The sequence below is a fragment of the Ascaphus truei genome, chromosome 2 (assembly GCF_040206685.1).
Source record: "Ascaphus truei isolate aAscTru1 chromosome 2, aAscTru1.hap1, whole genome shotgun sequence".
Classification (NCBI taxonomy): Eukaryota; Metazoa; Chordata; class Amphibia; order Anura; family Ascaphidae; genus Ascaphus; species Ascaphus truei.
In genome coordinates, this window is record NC_134484.1 from 183055931 (window position 1) to 183073287 (window position 17357).

A 17357-nucleotide genomic window follows, 5' to 3' on the forward strand; every position below is an offset into this window, starting at 1 on the left:
AATGTTGAAGTAGTGATAAGTTACTATCAAAATATTTATTATTGAAGTTTGCGGCTTTAAAATATAGCGGACGCATTTTTTTTTTTCAAGAAAAGCATAACTATTGTAAAATAATTGATAAAACTAACATGTTCATGGTAAACAAATGGTTTGGCAAATGATCTGATCCCTAAAAGACATTAGGTAGTCATCGACATGATCTTAACTGTGTTCCGTTGTTTACAAACCAGGTTCACAAAGAAAGTAGTGATGAGTAAAAAAAGGGACCCAAATACTTGTGAGCACAGTCACATGTATTAGATCCGCAAACCTACAGTACCTTACTTTTGTACTGTAACTGGTTTAAAGCCTCTTCCAGTAGAGATGGGTGAACTTATTGAAGTTTCGCCCGCGAACACTCACGTAACCTTATGCCAATCTTCACAAACCGATGGAAATTAGTCTAAAGAACGGCAGGTTTTTCCGAATGCAAATTCATCTGTTAAGAATTGGACTTGTTGATTATGGGGTGAACTTGTCTCTAACTACTGTACCAGTTTCACAAGACAAGGTCAGTAACCATCCTCACATGATGAGACCCAAAGGTTGAAATCAGGGCCGCAAACACATTTCCCGGGGGCCAGGACAAGAGTTATGACTGGGGCCCCCCTTTGTGTCAGCGGTCTTCCGAACCTGGCCCATTTCACACCTCTCTAGCCCCCTCTGTTTCCCCCCCCTCTTCCCAAGTATTTCTCTCACTGCCTCTCTTCCTCACTCACCCCCCTCCATCAATTACCCCAGCGGTCAACAAACTATTAGAGTTGCGCGCTCCCTGCCTTCTCCCCCTCGTCCTCTCGCCCCCTCACCTCTTGTGCCGAAGTCAAATGACGCCGCGGGGTCACCTGATGTCATGCCGCCTGACCCCACGTCGTCATTTGATGGCACATTGCCATGGCGACGGTCATGTGACTTGACTTGACATCACATGGCATTGCGGCATCATTTGAAGCCATGTTGCCATGGCGATGCGTCAAAGCAGCCTACTGAATCAAGGTAAGTTGAGTTGCAGAGGCCTCACGCGATCCCCTGGCATTTAATTTAAATGCCTTGGGGAAGAGTGCGGGACCTCTGCAACCGCCCGCGCACCCCCAGAAAAATCTCACCCCCACTTGGTGGCACGCCCCGCACCAAGAATTACCCACTGAATACCTCTCCAACATACATGTATTTCTCTCCCTTGCATCTTACTCTTACTCCCTCTTTTCCTCACTCACTCTCTCACCCTCTCTCCTCTCACTCTCCCCCCTCTGTCAATTACCCCACTGTCACTCAATCCCCCCTCCTCACACTCATTCCCTCCCCCCTCACACAATCCCCCCGCAAAATACCAAAAAAAACCACCCCCCTGTAAGAGACCTGGCCTGTAGATGAGGTCAAAGAAACATATACACGTAGATCTGTTGTTTAAACAAGCCCTCGGCAGGGTTTATTTAGCAAGCAACATAAAGTATTGGGTACTGTCCCTTTAAGCCAAAACATAACGCATAAAATCAAAATCCTCCATTTTGGAGACTACAGATGCAGCGGCCGTTATTCCAACAAATCATGGAGCCGTTTTCGTGTGCGCTGCTGTACTCCACGCGCATTAACGCGGCCAATCGCCCCAGGCACACGTGTTTATCGCGGTTGCTTTGTTTGAATTTGATGGACTGAGCAATTAAATGCAATGAAATTAATGAATTGTAATGTGTATAGTACTGTGCTACTGTGTCAATTTCAGGTGTTTAAAAACCAGAACACTAAAATGCAATTTTCTGCACTCGCATCTAAAGGCGGTACGGTTGGAAGAAATCGTGCGCCATCACATGGGTATTCCGAGGTATACACTGCGTGAAGTGTTCGAATAACGGCCGCTGCATCTGTATCTAGACTGACCAGTCCCTAGCTATTTGACTTGCTTGATAGGCCAGTTACCAGTCCCAAAAACATATAACCATTTATCAAGGAACAATATATATATATATATATAGAAGACTTATCTGACTGTGCTGGTCCGACATCTCCAATTTCTCCAGGATCACTTCAGATGCAGGTGTTACATTCACGGCTCCCAGGAAGTCTCTTGTCACCACACAGCCCTGGTGTCTGCTCTAGGCTCTCTCTCCTCTGTCAGCACAGTTGTGTGCTAAGGAGTCCTTTGATCTGTCCGCAGCAGGGTTTTTTTTACCCCCCTGGGATTATCCAGGAGGAGCTGGCTAATTGACTAGCTGCAATTAACCAGCTCTCTGCTGGATTTCTCAGAGCACTAGAGGCAGCTTTATTTTAAACAGGGATAAGTCCCTGTTACACCCCCCAATACAAAAAACCTTACCACCACTCACATACATACAACAACAAAAAACCCACCCCACAAATATATACAACCCCCCAGATACAAAAAAAACCTACCCCCCCCCAAATAAATACAACCCCCCACACCCCAAATACATATGTAGCCCACTTACCCCCACCCTAAGTGAGATTGGGGTGGGTAGGTGTATCTGACTACGTATCAGTGTGGTGCGGTACCTGTTTGGCAACCAGGAGAGCTGAGCTTTCGCCACGGGGAACCTGGGGTATGTTCTTACACTCGGTGCAGCGCCTCCACTGATGAGGGATCCCAACGAGGTGGGAGTGTGCCCTCACCAGAACCCACATACAGTAAATACACACCGTGTGAATAAACAGTATTTACTGAGCATGAATTGTAACTTCAATAACACTCTCTTTGCATAACATCAAAACAATCATATGAATAGCAGTGCATCACCCGGAATGCATACCATCCCCTCAGTCCCACATGTCCATCAACACATCCCCCTCAGTCCCTTGAGTGTCCACAACAATAAAGATCAGTGTGAGTGTGAGGGATAGCGCTTCCCTGTGTTGGGGCCCGGTGGTGCACTTAATATATACTACCTCCCTGACCAGTCCTGGTCAGGAAAATCCTTGGAACTCAGCAACACCGCACAGTGATCCCATGCCGTGCTGCGCTGCTCTCTGCAGGAATGGATGCACTCGCTGACTCCACAGGGGAAGAATCTCCAGCTGGAATGATTCTCTAACACAGTCTCTGCTACACGCTGTACTGACAGTCAGGCACTGTCATACAGCATTCCTCTTGCTCTCTAATTATGGTGAAGGAGTCCCTGTCCTAAGGCCGACCCTATACCATACAGCTTCCTCTGGTGTCTCAGGGGACTAACTGGGCCCTGGGGTATACCTCTACCCTAGTCCCTGTATGCAGAAGATCTCTCCCTGTAGCTTCTGTCTGATCCCAGACTCTGGCAGCTCACCACGTGCAACTGGCACTGGTGATATAACACACACTGAACAACTAGAAAGCAACCCCCCTTCTTCCTATGAGGGGCCCCTCACTGACACAGCCAAATAACTGCTGTGGCGGCACTACAAAGCCACACTGTATCTTCTAGTCAGAGCACACAGCACGGCAGCTGTGTCACTGACTAGACTTGCACACACCTAAGGGCAGGGTCCCTATCTAAGGTGCCTTCCCTAAGAACTTACCCACTAACCTAGTGGGGAGTGGGACCTACCTGGGGCCTGGGGGTAACCTGGCCTAGTGTAAGAGCCACTTGCTCCTTCCACACTTCCTCCCCCTACCTGCTCCCAGCTCCAACTGACAACGTGGTCCCTGCAACATTGTATCCCTCACCCACAGGAGAAGCTGCAAAACCCTATTTGCTGGCTGGCTGCACGTGATGTGGGTGAAAGGGCAGTCCCCAGAGGCTGCTGGGAATTGTAGTCCACTCAGGACCTCTTTAGCATTGGGACCGCGTGCGCTATCCTTACTGCGCCTGTGCGAAGCTGTAATGGCCGCCACTATGCTTAACTGCGCCTGCGCAACCTCTAGAGAGCCTTCCTGCCTCTCTGCCTTATCAATGGTGAACCGGGGAGCCAAAGGGGACCTGGCTACACATACAACCCCCACCCTCAAATACATACAACAAAAATCCCTACCCCCAAAATACATACTATGCCCCAAATACATACAAAAACACCCCCAAAAAAACTATTTAAAAAAATAACCCCAAAAAACAACCCCAAATACATATAAAAAAACCACCCCCCAAATACATATAAAAAATTAAACTCCTCAAAAATACTTTTTAAAAACAACGGTTTTATTTTAAAGTGCACTCAAAAGTAAAAAATATTTTTTTTTCAACCGTCACCAGCTGATCAGAATATTTTTGCATGGAATAGTTTTGATGATTCCAAACGTGTTACTAAGACATGAAGCCATCTCAACCAACTAAGTACCATCATGAGATTGGTAATAGCAAATAGAGATAGCCCCGCTATATTATTAGAAATCTTATAGTCTTTTATAGTATTTTGTTATGCTATTGAGTACCATTTGTTGATAACTTTTTTTAGCTATTGTTGGTCATCGATTAACATAATAGTGATATTAAAGGAGCGCCCCACGGTTTTATTTTTCAGTTACAAATATCCAAAAATATTCTCATCGGCTGGTGACGGCTGAAAAAAAAATATTTTGCACTTTAAAATAAAACCGTTGTTTTTAAAAAACTATTTTTAAGGTTTATTTTGTAATTTTTAGTCTTTATTTTGAGAATGAATTTTTTTCAAGGAATATTCTTTGATACTTTTTCAAAATACTTGCAAAAAATAGACTCAGCGTAATACCAAGTCTACTTATTTTGTAGGTCTCGTTGCAATCGTACATTACGTGCTTCTGGTGTTTCACCATCTCTTGATTGTGAGTGATATTCACGATCTCGTTTCAATCGAGCATCACGAGCTTCTGGTGTTTTATCATTGAAATGATCACGTTGTTTCTCATGTCTGGCGCGCTTTGCCTCTTCAGCTTCATTTGCACGCTTTTCTTGGTACTTTTGGCAAGCATTTTGTAAGCGTCGCTTTCGTTGTGTTGCAGTTTGTTTTCGATTTCCGTTCTCATAATCCGTTGTTTATTTAGCAACCCCTTCATGATTTTGTAACTATAGTCTGAGAGATATTCTGGCGACAAGTAAGTTGTTTCTTGTGTCTTTTAGAGTCAGAGTTATTAAGTAGGCGTGTATCAGACTGTAATTGTTATAGTGTTGCCTAGTGAGCCTGTCAGCCGTGGCTGTTTGTAGGGGTAAGTTCCTGGCTGTATGACTTGTAGTGTTCACATAGACTAATGCGTATACAATTGGATATATGATAGCCTAATTGTTAAATTGTTTATAGTCTGACTCTGCATTTCTCTGCCGCTGTTCTGATAATAGCAGTCTGATTGCTGACTCGTAACCCTTAACTGGCCAACACATTGAATGTCTCTGTTCTCTCCAACTTCCCCACTCCCCACTAAACCATTATTTATACACCCCTCTCCCAACAACTTCTATACCCCTCAATAAAAAACACCCACACAAATCCTCTATTCACACCCTCTATCTACTCCTTCCCACTTCTGGGGATCTCCCCATAGGCTTCTCAGAACAGGGCATTATTGGCCAGAATTGCCCTGTTCTTCGGGGATTATTACTTAATTATAGGCTAAAGCAGTAAAATTATGGGCATTATTGAAATCCCTGCTCTCTGATTGGTTAAAATTCCGGGCATTACTGAATGAATAATTCAGTTTGCAATGTGTTTGCAATGTGTTTATTTTTAATGTGTTTATTGTGCAAATTCAGTTTGCAATGTGTTTACTGTATTTTCAATGTGTTTATTTCCAGCCAATCAGCTTTCAGAACAGCTATGAGACAAGGCAGGGTATTGGTCAGAAGGCAGGGACAGCTCTGAGACAGGGCAGGGGATTGGTCAGGAAGTATCAGCCACAGGTTGAGTCCTCCCCATGTCTCCATGAACAGAGCAGACTAAGTAGATTCTGTTGAATGGGGAGGGGGGGAGGAGAGAGAGTCTGCAAGGTAAGTAAGTGGCTGTCTGTGGAGTGAGTGTGTGCGTGTCTGTGTGTGGTGTGTGAATTGGGGGGGAGGAGGAGAGTCTGCAAGTTAAGTGGCAGACTGCAGTTTGTTTGTGGCTGCAGTTTCTCTGTGTGTATGTCAGCAGCGGTGTGTGTGTGGTGTGCTGTTGTGTTGTATGTGTGTGTAGCAGCAGTTTGTGTGTGTGTGTAGTGGTGTTGTGTGCTGTGTTGTGTGTTGAGCTGTGTGTGTGTAGAGCTGTGTGTGTGTGTGTGTGTGTGTGTGTGTGTGTGTGTGTGTGTGTGTGTGTGTGTGTGTGTGTGTGTGTGTGTGTGTGTGTGTAGAGCTGCAGTGTGTGTATGTGTGTGTGTCAGCAGCAGTGTTTTTCGGTGTAGCAGCAGCAGCAGTGTGTGTGTGTGTGCTGTGCTGTTGTGTTATATGTGTGTGTAGCAGCAGCAGAGTTTGTGTGTGTGTGTGTGTGTGTCAGGATTTTGATACAGGCATGCATTGTCTCTGGATCTCAGTACGTGTGCAAAATTTTGGGATCGATTGGACAACGGGAAGTGGACGAAATTTTGATTACAAGATTTGACCAAGACAGACAAACAATGGAATCAAGTTCAACAATAATTAAAAAATAAATAAATAAAAAAAATGTTAAAATGAAAAAAAAAAAGGTGAGAACATTGCATTGTAATGAGTAATTTCTCTCTCGCTGCCAGAGAAGCCAGCAATGCAAAGCTTAGCAGCTCCCTCTAGCAGTGACCGGGTTAAATTGTCATATCTAAGTGTGTATTTAATCTATCTGGCTTTAATTGTTTAGGCACCGATCCCTCTACTGTCACAAGCTTGCATAACCGATATTATATCTATTGTACATAACACACACACTGTATACAGTATGTGAGTGGTGTATGCTGCTGCTCTGCATGGTGCCCAAATGTCACTCATACAGTGAAAATGACACAAGTCCCTTTATACAAGAGAAAGTCCTAATGGAACTTTCAGACCTGATAGTGAACAAGTCAATGGGACCACATGGGGTACATCCAAGAATATTAAAAGAGCTTAGGGGCGTTCTGGTAGCACCATTAATATAACTATTTAACTGGTCACTATTAACAGGTGTAGTTCCAGTTGACAAGTGAAGCGCAAATGTAGTGCCCGTTCACAAAAGCAGAAGAAGGGTAGAGGAAGGTAACAGGCCAGTGAGCCGGACGTTAGTAATGGGGAATTTAATGGAAACATTGCCAAAATAATCAATTGTTGAATATCTAAAGTCTAACAATCTACCAGGCAGCATGGATTTACATGGGGAGATCATGTCAAACAAACCCAATAGATGTTTTACTGCATGACTACGGTAATAGATCAGGATGGAGCAGTACATGGAGCTTTTCTAGATTTTAGGAAGGTCTTTCACACAGTCCTATGTAGAAGACTGATAAACAAGTTGCAATGCTTGGGATTGGACTCTAAAGTGGTTGAATTGATAAGACATTGGTTGTAGGAGAGGCGACATAGAGTTGTGATAGATGGAGAGCATTCAGAGGAGGGGAAGATGACTCGCGAGGAACCTCAAGGACCTGTACTGGGAGCAGTGATCTTTTATATCTTTATTGTCTGCAAAGAATACCTTTTTGCAGATGGCACTTCAGGAGGTGTAAATAAAACCATTAACGATATAGGTAGATTAGAGGATTGGTCAAGAGTGTGGCAACTACAATGTAATTCAAAAAGGGCAAAATAATGCACTTGGGTCACAAGAATCATATGGAACACTGCAATCTTAATGGCACTATAATGACCACTACTATAAGCTCCCATTTCAGCTCTGTCCCATGCCCCTGAGAATTCCACCTTTAAATTCCAAAAAGGGCTATCTGTTGCCCATATAATCATCTGGAGCCTGCTGCCCAAACTGGATGAACTATGGGCATGGTGCCTTATGCATAAACCTAAAGCCATCGTTCTTACAGAAACATGGCTATCCCCTAAAACCCCTGATGCACATATTGCCATTCAGGGATACTCCATTTTTAGGAGAGATAGGTCAAAGAGAGGAGGAGGGGTGTTATTTTATATTGCAGACACCTTACAATTTACACTGTTAAATTGCCCACCAAGCCCACCCTCTTTTGAAACTCTAGTTGGCAAAATCTGCCTCCCCTTTTCTAAGCCCATCTTGCTCGCTGGCATCTACCGCCCCCCTAAAGCCCCTCTACAATCCCTGACTGATATCACCCAATTTCTTGGCTCCATTTCCTCTCTGAATGAGAAGAGTGAGCTGCTAGTTCTAGGGGATTTCAACTTCAATTGGCTTGACCCTAAAAACCACAAAATCCAGATACAACTCAAGTCACTTAACCTATCACAACTCATTTCCCAACCCACACGGATAAACCTGAAATCGCATAACCATTCCTTGCTAGACTGGATTCTCTCCTCAAACCCCAGCAGAATCCAATCCTCTGGCATCCTTCCTGACATTTTCAGTGACCATGCAATAGTGTTCTGTGTAAGGAAAATTAAACCGCCCCAATCAAGCCCTAAAGTTCTCACTAGAACATTTAAAAACTTTAACCCACAACAGTTTCTGGATGACCTTACCAACTGCCCATGGCACAGATTCGATTTAATTCCCGACCCCGATTCTGCGCTCGACTATTTCCAATCCGAGTTCTTAAAACTCTGCGATACCCATGCTCCACTACGCAAAATAAGGGTACGGGGGGCCCACCTTCCATGGGTTACAACTGACCTTATAGCACTCTACCAGTTCAGGGATGCCTTGTGGAAAAGCTACAAAGTAACTGGCACTACCAAGGATCTCAATCACTACAGGCACAAGGCAAACAAGGCATGCAAAAGCACAATATTACTCTGACAATCTCCACCAGAATACATCAAACCCAGCTAACTTCTGGAAGGTTATCAACAATATATTCCAGCCTCCTAACCATCACCAACCAAGTAATATCACTAAGGGGGATATTACTCTGACAAACCCCACTGACATTGCAAATGCATTCAATGATTACTTTGTGGGGTGTGCCACTAACTTATTAGCGAAACGCAGCACAAACCCCAAACATGAATCTCATCCTGGGAGTATCCCTACAGTCCCACCCCCTCCCAACACTGCCCGCAATTTTCAATTTAGCCCAGTATCTGAAGAGGAGATTACACAAGCGCTCCTCAAACTAAAACTAAGCAGCCAATGTGGACCCGACTTACTACAATCTAGGTTCCTACGACTTGGTGCCCCAGCCATTGCCAAACCAATTGCGTCCATAGTCAACTCTATCCTGTCTGCAGGCCATATCCCTAAGACCTGGAAAACTGCCAGAGTTGTCCCAATCTTCAAAAGTGGGGCCAAAAACACTGTCTCAAACTACAGGCCAATCTCACTTCTCCCAATTCTATCCAAAGTTATGGAAAAATGTGTCCACTCCCAATTAAGCGATTTCTACACCAAGACAAATTTCCCTAGCCAATTCCAGTCTGGGTTTCGTCCCAAACACTCCACCGTAACTACCCTGCTAAAAGTTTGCAATGAAATCCAGTGTGGAATGGAACGGGGACAACTCACTGGTGCAGTATTCCTAGATTTTGCAAAGGCTTTTGACACAGTTGATCATGTTATCCTGCTTAACAAACTCCAGAGCTCTGGAATAGGGAAACATGCTTTAAACTGGTTTCAGTCCTACCTATCAGGAAGATCCCAACATGTGTCCATCTCAGGCTCTAACTCCAACCCCCTGGATATCACCTGTGGTGTCCCGCAAGGCTCTGTTCTGGGGCCCCTACTCTTCTCAGTGTTCATTAATGATCTTCCCACAGCTTGTAAGGAAGCCTCAATACACATGTATGCAGATGACACAATCCTATATGCACACAGCCATAGCCTCTCTGACCTTCAACACATACTTCAGTCTGACTTTTTGAGACTCGAAAACTGGATTTCCCAAAACAAACTGTTTTAAACACTGACAAGACTGTAACAATGGTATTTGGGACCAAGACTAAATTTGTAAAGCTTCCAGTGACTGAGCTCCTGATTAGAACCAACACTTACACCACCCTAACACCTGTCACTAGTTTTAAATATCTGGGCTTATGGTTTGACTCCCACTTAACATTCGGAATGCACATTGATACCCTGACAACCAAGACCTATGCCAAACTAGGGGTACTTTACAGGAACAAATCCTCCCTAGGTCTCCTGGTCAGAAAGCGTATTGCACAGCAGATGCTAATGCCAATTATTGACTATGGAGACATAGTATATGGCTCGGCTCCTCAAACCCACCTTAGCAAACTTGACACCCTCTACAATTCAATTTGTCATTTTGTTCTCCAATGCAACTACAACACACATCACTGCGAAATGCTCAAAGAACTAGATTGGTCAACACTAGAGTCTAGGCGCAAAGTTCACCTTTCCTGTCTCACCCTCAAATACTTTCTGGGCAAGCTACCCACCTACCTGAACAAGCTCCTCACCCCTACCACATGCAGCACCTATCACCTGAGATCAGACTCCAAAAGACTATTCATGGTCCCAAGGCTCAACAAAGTATCCGGACGTTCCTCCTTCTCCTTCCGTCCACCCCAAAACTGGAACAACCTACCAGAGACTCTCATATCCACCACCAGTTTAAGTTCTTTCAAATCTAAGGCCGTCTCACACTTTAATCTGGTCTGTAACTGTTTCATACGCTCATAATATATATTTTCTTTAACTGTGCACGCAATGTCGTGTATATAATGTATACCTTGTTCATTTATGTAACTGTACTTGTAACCATGTATTATTTGTTTTACTCTGTGCCCAGGACATACTTGAAAACGAGAGGTAACTCTCAATGTATTACTTCCTGGTAAAATATTTTATAAATAAAATAGAGGAAAGAGACCTGGGAGTAATTATGTTAGGATGTTAGCTTGTATTGGGAGAGGTAATAGCAGCAGAAAGAGAGAGATAGCGATGTCAATCTATAGATTATTGGCAAGACCTCGCCAAGAGTACTGGGTTCAGGTCTGGAGATCATACAGTATCTCCCGAAGGACATAAATATATGGAAGATTGTGCAAAGAAAGGCTATTAAAATGGTGCATGATCTACATAATAAAACTTATTAGGAAATACAGGCAGTCCTCGTTTTACAACGCTTCGCTTTACAACGAATGGCTTATCCAACGCTTTGCAATGCATACCTATGTTCATTTTTACAACGCCAAAACGGCTTATCCAACGCTCTTACAACGCTTTGCAACGTTGTGTATGTGTATATATATATATATATACACATACACATAAACAACGTTGCAAAGCGTCGTAAGAGCGTATATATATACAGTATATATAATATTATGCTATATAATATTATATTATACTATATAATATATTATTTATTATGTTATATTATATATATAATACAGTATATACACTATATAATTTGTGTGTGCTGCAAATCTTGTTGCCTGCATAAAATATTTGTTGTATTTTAGTGTTAAAAATGCCTTCAGGAACGGAATCTTTCATTTAAATAGTGTTCCTATGGGAAAACGTGTTTCGCTTTACAACGTTTCGCTATCCAAAGCCATTTTGAGTAACACATTGTGTCGGATAACCGAGGACTGCCTGTACCTTAATATGTCCATCTTGGAGGACAGAAGGAGATGGGGGATATGATTGAAACATTCACATTCATAAAGGGTTTAAACAAAGTACAGGAAGGAGCATATATCAGAGAAAGAGGAGTGCTAGCACAGGAGGACATTCTCTGACGCTGGAGGGTGGCAGCTCAGAGGAGATGTGAGCAAAAAAAGGGCAGAGGATCCAAAATGGGCCCGGAGCCCTCATAATGGCCGCCGTGACCTCCAGGGTTTGCAGGGATTAGCTGCCTCCTCCCCTCCCCCGCACCACGAGGCAGCGTGGAGTTGCGCGCGCAGCAAGGGGAGGGGAGGAGGGCGGGCTATTTAAACCCGTCGCGGGTAGGCAGCTTACATTAATCTTGTTTTTCTTTCTCCCTGCAGGACCTGTGACCGTGTTCCGACCGACCGCAGCATGGATCCAGCCAGCACGAGGCCGAGCAGCAGCAGCAAGGCGCCTGCACGAGATCGCAGGACATCTCGCCCGGCGGCCCCACGGAGGCAGTGGCCCGAGCAGGGAGCACCACAGCAGCAGCAGCAGCCCTCTCCCAGCCGGGGAAGGAAGCAGGCTGCCCGGCAGGCGAGCTCCGCCCCCCAGCCTCACTCACAGCCGCCTCCCAGCTCCTCTCTCAGCCGGAGAGGAAGGGAATCAGCCCGGCAGGCTGGCTCCGCCCCCCAGCCTCTCTCCCGTGCCTGCTCGCAGCAGAGCAGGGAGGGGAGGGCTGCCCTCTCCCCCCTCATGGGAGAGGACATTAACCACCTCCCTGCTGCTCTGGGCCCCGCTCCCCCTGCTACCAAAAACCCCCCTCCCCTCCCAGCCAACATCCACCCCCGACCTGCAGCTGTTAGCCATGCTCCCAGTGCTGTACAGAGTAGGTTGAAGCAACGCACAGCAAGGAGGGGGTGACAGCAGGTCTGACCTGCTGTCACCCCCTCCTTGCTGTGCGTTGCTTCAACCTACTCTGTACTGGATTCTACCCTCTGGCGACAGCACGCAGATTGTGAGTAACCCTGGTGATTTACATTATCATTTGTGAGTACTACTGGGGGCCAGCCCAATGAGGTTAGGGGTGGGTGTTTTTATGCAACTACCCCTGCCTTCAGGGCAACTGGAGCCCTTCTTATAGTTGTACTGTATTCAAGTCCCAGGAGGTTACTTCATTACTGACTGTTACTATTACAAGTAATGGGACTACATACTTGAGCACCATATTACCCTTTTGTATGCCTACTTACCTACATGGTAGCTCAGTTTGGATGTCCTATAGTTAAACGGCATTTTTCATTATTGGATTGGACGACTGTGTTGGTGGCTAAAGTAGGTCTGTGCATTTTTTCATAGACATTTCATGGATTTTTAATACATTGTTTGCAAGTGGAACTAGAATGGAAGTAACAGAGGACACAAATGCCACAGTACCACTGATTTCTTATACCTTCAATTGTGGGGATGATTCATCTAGAAAAAAGAAAGCACTTCGTGTTTTTGAGAATGTGGTGGACATTGATACTAATGATGTTGCTGACCTAAAGATATACTTTCAGAAATTGGAAAGATTACTAATTTACAAAACGAGGATTTGGTGGGACATTGTTGCTACTGAAAACTACATAAAAATGGAAAGAATTCCTAGAGGTTTAAGAGTAAAGAAAGCACCAACTTTTGGATTTCCTGATAAGGACTTTGAGAATCAGTGGATTCAAACGCTTAACCACTGCTCTTTTAAGCTGATGGATCTTATATTGCAGCAAAAGATTAAGGAGAAGGACTCTATTGATATTCAGATTAAAGATTTACAAGATAAATTGCGCCTGTTCCAGGATATGAGAGGTTTCGCCAATTATGATAAAATACTATCTAATACTGTTGATGAAGCAGAACGTGAAATTATGATTAGGAAACAGAACAAATACGATCGAGACCGCATTGATTATGAGAAAAAACAAATTTATAGATGGCAAAGAACTACTACTGTTTTTGATCGATCCTCCCTAAATACATCTAGGAGTAACATACGCAGATCAACACCAAATAAATCAATATTAAAAGGCAGTAATAGTGAACATCTAAGCGGTGATTCAGAATTTTCAGATGGAGAAAGTGCTTCACATTCTGTCTCATTTGTAGATATGGAGACAAGATCCAGTAATGTTGATTGTGAAACCAATTCCCAATCCAGGGTCACAAGGGGCCCAACTGATGTTAACCCTCCAAGAGGAGATTCTCAAGCCGGCAGATCAGATGACTCTTATCATCATATACAGCAGTCAAAAAACTACTCAGTCTTCAGGAAAAACGAAAAAGAACCAGGAGGGGGAAGAAAAGATGCAGGGGGAAAAAGAGCACACAAGAGAAAGAAGAATTACTAACTAACTCTAATAATGTTATAAATCTGTCAGGCATTGAACTAACCAAACCAGAGATTTCTCTCCTTAACAAAGGCCTGAAGTATGCGCCCACTATGGGCATCGATTTGTTTGGAACAGTTATAGATGTACACAAGTATGTCCGCAAACTGACCCTAAAAAAATTTTTTCATGTGAAAAATGGGGACAAATCTCTGACTGAGACTTCACTCGAGGCTAGTCCTCCAGTGAACTCTACTGGTTCTGCCTTGAATATAGGTGCTTCTGATTCCCCCCCCCCCTTCCACAGGTTACATTGGACTCTTTTAAAGATATATGTGCCTTAAGAGATTTGAATGACCTCGATGACCAAAGTAATTATGTTGAAGATTCCCAGACTTATGGTTTTGGAGACTGGGATTCCAAGTTTAAAGAGAAATCGGTGTTTTACCCTTCCTTTGCTAAAGGTCCCTATTTGTCAATGTTTGAAAATCTGGTAATCCATGACCTTAGGTTTCTGGCTTGTGGTTTCTCATTCTCAGGTATTAGTAATGATAATCTAAATGGGGAGGAACGTTCAGCAATTAAAACACTACAGAACAACCCCATGTTGGTAATTAAAAATGCTGATAAGGGAGGGGCAGTGGTGGTTCAGAGTAGGACAGACTATCTCAAGGAGGCTTTTCGCCAACTTGGTGATGTGTCCTCCTACTCTGAACTACCATATGATCCAACGCCAACCTTTTTGAAAGAATTGCAGGATTTAATTGACTTAGGATCAGCAACACAGGTTCTAAATAAAAAAGAGATGGGATTTTTGGTCAACCCTCACCCCATAATCCCAGTGTTTCACCATCTCCCAAAGATCCATAAGACATTGGTCGACCCTCCTGGTCGTCCAATTGTCTCTAGTATTGGATCTTTGGGAGATGGTTTATCCCGTTACGTTAATGCTTATCTACAGCCCTTTGTCAGGGCTCTGCCTTCCTTCATCCTTGATTCAGGTGACTTGTTGGTACAATTACAAAAGGTCACATGGAAACCTGACTACCTCTGGGTAACTATGGATGTGGTCTCCCTGTATTCAATCATTGAGCACGATTTGGGTTTGACAGCTGTTCGTCATTTCATTGAATGTCCAGGGAGCTCAATGTTAATGACCACTTTTATCACTGAATCTATTCTTTTTCTTCTCACACACAATTATTTTCTTTTTGAGCACCAGTTTTATTTGCAACAACGGGGGACAGCAATGGGGACAAGTTTTGCCCCCTCCTATGCGAATCTTTTTATGGGGTGGTGGGAGCATGTATTTATTTATAACAGCACTAATAAATTTAGACACAATATAGTTTTTTACAAGCGCTTTATTGACGATTTACTTATAATTTGGCACGGGAGCACAGACACATTGGAATCTTTTTTTGGATATGTTAATAATAATAATCTCAATATTCAATTTACCACCAATTTCTATGCACACCACATTAGCTTTCTGGACATCTTACTATATGTGGATATGAACCAACAGATTCAAACGGACACCTTTAGGAAAGGCAACTCAAGAAATACGATTCTCCGGGCGGACAGTTGTCATCCCAGATCGGTGATTACTGGCATCCCCAAAAGCCAGTACCTCAGACTGAGGAGGAATTGTTCCACATTAGATGGATTCCAGACTCAGTCTGAGGCGCTCACCAATAGGTTTCTAGAAAGGGGTTATACCAGGGAGACCCTCCAACCCATAGTGGAGGAAATAATTAAAAAAGAAAGAAGTACATTACTCCCCACCAGAGAGTCAAGGGTGAGGGAGGTTGGGCAGAGAAGTGATACTAATAAAGATAAAAATAGACTGGGAAGCACACCCCCCTTGTTTATCACACAATATAGTCAAGCCAGTGGCCAAGTGAATAGGATAATTAATAAACATTGGGGCCTATTACGCATGGATCCCATCCTGGGAGAGTATACCAAAATGGGTCCTAAAATTGTCTATAGGAAGGCCAAGACTATTTCCAATTATCTATCTCCTAGTGTAATTCCAGATGTAAACATTGCTAGTAACAACTTCAGCACTAAAGGTTCATTCAGATGCAATAATTGCAACATGTGTAGGTACATGAAACCTTCCAGATATGTCCTTTCCCACAGCCCCCACAGACGTTTTGAAATCAGAGATTTTATTAATTGCAATACATCTTTTGTAGTTTATGTAATCAATTGTGGCTGTGGGAAAAGATACGTCGGAAGAACAACGAGGTCCCTCAAAATTAGAATGCAAGAACACTTTAGATTAATTATAAAAGGAGACCTGGTACACCCGGTGTCCAAACATTTTTCTGAGTGTGGGAAGGGGGGTATTGAGAATTTTTCATTCTTGGGAATGGAGAGAATTTTACCTAAAATGAGGGGAGGAGATTTGGTAAAAAGACTAGACTGTAGAGAGTCCTACTGGATCTTCACGCTAAAAACCCGTTTTCCTGATGGAATAAATATTGAATGGAGTATTAATCATTTTCTGAAATAAAACATCAATAGATGGACATTTTAATTCTTATCTAACAAAAGCAAAACAATTATGTCTGACTGAGGATCATATTGTCATGACCATACAATTTGGTCCTAGTGTTCCAAATAAAGCAGTACAATCATGTAGCTAACAAGAAATGTTTATTTAAGAAAAGTTAGCAACTTTGTACCAAAATTGTAAAACAATATGCAATGTTTTCTTATATCATTAGGTTGGGCAAGACATTTTACTCAATGGAAACAACTTTATTGACTTATAACGGTTGTAGAAAAGTTAACAAAGGAGAAGTGCTTTAGATACTTATGATTGTTTTTTCTGAGTTGTTTTTCCTGATTTGATTTGATTTTCTCTAACATAGTGTACAAGGAATTATTGAATACCTCTGATTAGTTTTTTCCTCTGTTCTTCTGGATAGCTGTATAAATGTTTTTAATATAGGTATAAGTTAGGATAAAAGTTATATATTTTTTTATATTATTTGATTAAAATTTTTGTTTTTAATTTGACAATTATTATAAATTTTGTATGTATGGGGTACAGTCTGCCTAATAAGTTTCATACAATTTAGATCTCTTTATGTGCCTCACAGTTGGTGTATTACTTCCCCCATCAGTTTGGTACAGGTTATGAGTGTCTCCATAGGTTATGGGGCATTACCATCACTGTCTCTCCTGTGGTGGTTGTTTACACCAATATTCTGCCGTTTTTGCATTATATATACACACAGAGCCGCTCATGCGCATGCGCGCACTTACAGGATAGTAGCAGTTCCCTTTAAGGGGATCGGGATTTCTTTTTCATTTTTTAAGGCATACTGCGCATGCGCGAGCAGTCGGGACCACCCTGGAACGCATCTCGCGAGATTTCGCCCTCCATTGCCCTGCTGTGCGTTCCACAGAGCAGGAGTG